At 40.0% G+C, this 5,264-nt stretch overlaps 1 non-coding gene across 1 annotated transcript; it reads right to left on the bottom strand.

Annotated features, from left to right (window-relative positions):
• Window positions 1–3,338: 3,338 nt before the first annotated feature.
• On the bottom strand, window positions 3,339–3,539 carry LOC122108705. Its single transcript, XR_006147612.1, has one exon. It is a non-coding gene; the product is annotated as a small nucleolar RNA SNORA73 family (small nucleolar RNA).
• Window positions 3,540–5,264: the final 1,725 nt, after the last annotated feature.

The raw sequence follows: 5,264 nt of genomic DNA, 5'->3' as shown, positions 1-5,264 counted from the left end.
TACGTTTTTGGTGGTTAAGTGGAGATAAGAGTCTCATGGACTTTCCTGCCCTGGCTGGCTTTGAACTGTAATTCTTAGATCTCAGCCTCTTGAGTACCTAAGATTACAGACATGAGCCAATGGTGCCTGGCTAGAAGTAATATTTCTACAGGAGATCACAAGGGAGCATGGGAGCCAAGAGAAAATGGGGAGGGAGACAAGAGACTGATGGGGATGGATAAACTCAAACTACATTAAACACGTGTGTGGACATATCTTAATGAAACCCACCATTTTATGCAATAAATAAAAAATAAATAAGTGAAATAAAAATAAAAGTAATTCTATAAAGTACCAAGTATGTAATACGCCATTGGTAAAATATACATGATGATATTTCTCACAGCATACAGATGCTTCTTCACTTATAATGGAGTTTATCCTGATAAACCCATTATAAATGGAACATGTTGACTGAAGGATAGCAGTTTGAGGCTAGTTGAGGCATAAAAGTTCATGAGACTTCATCTTAACCAATGACTTGGTGTGGTGGCACATGTCTATTATCTCCCATGAATGCAGGGAAGCATGAGTAGGGGGACTGCAGTCTAGACTGGCTTGGACTTAAAGCAAGACCCTACTGCAAAAATAGCTATCTGAAAGCAGGGAGGGAAAGTAGGAGAAAAATGAGGGAAGGGGTAACAAGTTTGACAAGCAATGTACTTATTACCTTACTTATGTAACTGTAATCCCTCTGTACATCACCTTGACAAATATATATATATATATATATATATGTATGTATATATGTAAACTATCTTAAAAAAAATAGGCAAAAGCTGGCTGCTGATGGCTCACTTCTGTAATCCTAGCTACTCAGGAGGCTGAGATCTGAGAATCTCAGTTCACAGCCAGCCCTGGCAGGAAAGTCCTTGAGATTCTTATCTCCACCACCAGAAAACTGGAAGTGGCACTGTGGCTCAAAGTGGTAGAGTCCTAGCCATGAGCAAAAGAGCTCATTGATAGCTCCCAGGCCCTGAGTTCAAGTTTCATGGCTGAAAAAAAGAGGCATAACACTTGCTTTATACGCATGAAAGTCCTGAGTTCAATCCCTCTACCAAAAGAAAAAAAATTAGTACACTGATCTTACTCAATATCACAGCTTAACAACAGAACACATTGTTTAAAGATCTGCTCCTTTTGGGGGGGCATTGCATTTTTTTTGTAAAATCAAGTTATTCTAATTTATATGGTCAAACACATGCAATTAGTAATTTTCACCCCATGGGTTTATAGTCTTTAGGTGTACAGCAATGCTGAAAGAGAAGGACTCCCTGATCATGTCCTAAAAATGACAGTAAGTCAGATACAAAGAAAGGACATTTCCTCCTGTAGGGACAAAGGGAATTAATAGAACAAGAAAGAAATTATTTCAGACCTTTGAAGATATTGATTCCTTGTTGAAAACACAAGTCAGAAAGGTGGGCAGGTCATGGAAACCTTTTATAATCCAAGGCAGCATATGACTGGACACACACCTCTGTCAGCATTACTATACTTTTGCAAGCAAGTGCCATTTCTTAGAGACAAGGTGAGGATTCCAGCTTCCAGTCCCAGAAGCTACCAGTTGCCTATAAGTAGAATTTGTGGCTAAGAGAATTTATTAGATACCAATCTGAGGGAAAAAAAATCTCTTTTTGGTAGGGGTGGTGGAGAGCCTTATGAGAGAGATTACAATTTTGACAACTTCTAGTTTGGGACCTTCGAGGATGATGTAATCTCTTAACATAGCAGCATGCATATATCACGCTATCATGGTGAGAAGAGAGCTGTGGAATGGCGTGACTGAAATGGCTTCCTCCTTCCCCATAGCCCAGAGTTCACATAACCGCAACACCTGGGCCAGAGAACTCAGGCATCCGTGTATCTCAGCTTCTCAGTCATTTCTTTTTTTAGTAGCCGTAGGGACTTTAAGAAACAGTTCCTTGAATTAGAATTTATTTATTTTTATTTTTTAATTTTTTTTTAATTTTTTTTTTTTTTTTTTTTTGGGTCCAGTCATGGGGCCTGTACTCTGGGCCTGGGCGCTGTCCCTCAGCTCTTCAGCTCAAGGCTAGCTCTACCACTTGAGCCACTTCCGGCTTTTTTCTTTTTGCTTATGTGGTGCTGAGGAATCGAACCCAGGGCCTCAGGCATGCAAGGCAAGAGCTCTACCACTGAGCCACCTTCCCAGCCCTAGAATTTATTTTATTTTATTTTCTGGGTTTGTGATTATTTTTCCAAGTCTTTTATTTATTTATTTTTGTTTAATTTATTGTGAAAATACTGTACAGAGGGGTTATAATTACATGGGCAAGATAATGAGTACATTTCTTATCAAGCATTGTAGCCTCCTCATTTGTTTCCCCTTCCCATCCCATCCTCCTCCCACCCCTCCACCCAACCTCCCCCGACCAAAGTTGTAAAGTTCGTTTTCGACATAACGACTTGTACGTCTCATTGTTGCAATGGGTCCACCTGTATCCCTATTTAAACAATTTGTTTTTTCCCCTCCCCTCCACAAATTATAACAACATCAAATACAGTGAAAGCAGGGGTTATACCGTGGGGGAGGATCATACAAAGCAACAAAGAAATAATCTTATAAATGTGTTAGAAACAATCGCATGAAAGAAAAAAAAAACATTTGAATACATATCTTAGGGTTCATTTCCCTAACATCACCTTATCTGACCTTTTCTGCTTGACTCAGACATATGCTACTTATTGCAAATAAGGGAAACCATGGGACCTATGTTTCTTTGGGCCTGGCTTACTTCACTTAATATAATTTTTTCCAAGCCTTTCCATTTCCTAACAAATGGGGCAATGTCATTCTTTCTGATGGAGGCATAGAATTCCATTGTGTATATATACCACATTTTCTTGATCCATTCATCTACTGAGGGGAATCTGGGTTGGTTCCATATCTTACCTATGGTAAATAAGACTGCAATAAACATAGTCGTGCTGGTAGCTTTAGTGTGGTCTTGTTTAGTGTGGTCTTAGTGAACATTTGGGTAAATGCCCAAAAGTGGGATTGCTGGGTCATAGGGGAGCTCTATGTGGAGTCTTTTGAGGAACCTTTTCCAGATCTTTTAAATGAAGGTTTTCTAACAGGTTAAAAAAAAAAAAAAAAAAAACAACAAAAGGAAACTTAGATGTGAAGCCCAGCCTTACTGAAACTCTCCTGGTGGTCAGGCTCTAATTTATTTCCAGTACAAAGCTCTGACCCTTTCCAGTGAGCCGATCACTGTCTTATTGTAGTAGCAAAATGCCTTTTATTTCATTTTTAATTTATTTTTAATTTTTATTTTTTATAACATTTCCTGCATGGTTTATCTCCCCAGTCATTGTCCACAGGACTCTGGGAAGCTGTAGGAATATGCAGGTGCAGACACAAAGCCTGGCTTCATATCCAACATTGTGGAAAGGGACTATACATCATTGGGCAGAGCCCTATGCTTCCCTAGACCACAAGGTTCTTTCGTTTTATACTTTCTTTTTTATTATTATTTTAAGTAGTTGTACAAAGGAGTTTCCATTCAGCAAAGTACTTTATGAATACAATTATCTTGATCAATGCATTACTATCTGATTTTGTCCTGGTTCTCTCTCTCTCTCTCTCTCTCTCTTTCTCTCTCTCTCTTTCTCTCTCCCTCCTTTCCTTCCTTCCTCCCTTCCTTCCTTCCTCCCTTCCTTCCTTCCTTCCTTCCTTCCTTCCTTCCTTCCTTCCTTCCTTCCTTCCTTCCTTCCTTCTTTCTTTCTTTCTTTCTTTTTCTGTCTATGTATGGTTGTAATGGTATTTGAATTCTGGGTTTTCATACTTGCTTTCATTGCCTGTTCAGTTGATACCTTACTATTTGAGCCACATCTCTAGCCTGGCTTTTTTGATAGTTATTTTGGAGATAGATCTCATGAACTTTTCCGCCCAAGCTGGCTTTCCTCAAGCATGATCTCTGAATGTCATCTTTCTGAGTTGCTAGGATTAGTGAAATGATTCACTGCCACCCTGCTGTTCTGCTTTCCTCACAATATTTCACTCTTGCTGTTTGCCTCATTAGCTCTCCCAGAGTCACCAGGGCCATAGTTTTAGAATGCAGGCCCCCACTTACCTACTGTGGCCACATCCTCTCCAGCTGCAGACTTCCTTGGCATGTGCTCCAGTGTGCAGGGAGGGCAGCTCTGGGTGCTGTGTTACTGCAGGATGCACAGGTCAGAGGCGACTTCTGTTGTGTTCAGTTAGCATGCCCTCCAGGATCCTGCAGAGGGCTCACCACACACCAGGTATTCAATATTTTTTTTTTTCATTTTTTTCCCCTGCTAATACCTGCTTTAGTCATCTGTGCTGCTAATCCATCTTGTCTTATTCTGATCATCCAATGTCTGACCCCCCCTTCCCCCCCTTCGTCCCCTTGCTGATTGATTTCCAATACTAACATACATAATTTAGTTGGAGTCCCACACTAATGCTAATTATTATTCATAGAAATACTTAGAACTTTTCATCATCAAAATGTCTTCTAATTTTAGTTAATTAATCAACCACAGATTTGTGTGTGGGTGAATATGAAATCTGATGTGAGGTGATAAATCACTAAACAGCAGTACTATCATTTTTAATAGGAAAGAGATAAATGTGAAGATGATTTCACATGAGCTATTATCAGGAAGTCAGCGTGAGCAGTGACCAGGGGTCAGGACACCTGGCTTCACTCTGAAATCCATCAGTGACTGCCTAAGTGTTTCGGGCAGATTCATTAACCTAAGACATCTCACTTGTAAAACAATAGCAACTGTATCAGAAAGCTGTGCAGCTCAAAAAAAATAACACACTATATACTGAGCTTGCCATATAGTAAGGGCTCAGGAGGTAATAATGGTGTAGCTTCCTCAACTGTAGTTCAAATAAAAGATATAAAACATGGATTTTTAAGCAATGGCAATTTTTATTTTGGGGAGGAGTCAGAAGACTTGGGGCTTCACTGCCTATATGATGGGTGAGTCAGTGGTACTAGGGTGTAAGGCTTCTAGGAAGCAAGACTCACGTGGAGCCCCATGACAATGAAGCCCCTAGAGTTAGACCTCATTTCCTGGCACCTCAGTTTGCTTAGATATAAAATATGTACACAAGAATCACTTCTAAGATGGGCCCTGGTAGCTCACATCTGTAAACTTAGTTACTCAAGAGGCTGAGATCTGAAGATTGTTATTTAAAGCCAGCTTGAGCAGGAAAGTCCATGAGA

The sequence above is a fragment of the Dipodomys spectabilis genome, unplaced genomic scaffold (genome assembly GCF_019054845.1).
Source record: "Dipodomys spectabilis isolate Male_0828 unplaced genomic scaffold, ASM1905484v1 ptg000063l, whole genome shotgun sequence".
NCBI lineage: Eukaryota > Metazoa > Chordata > Mammalia > Rodentia > Heteromyidae > Dipodomys > Dipodomys spectabilis.
The sequence above is the reverse complement of the archived record's forward strand: the minus strand, read 5'-3'. Positions and strand labels throughout refer to the sequence as shown.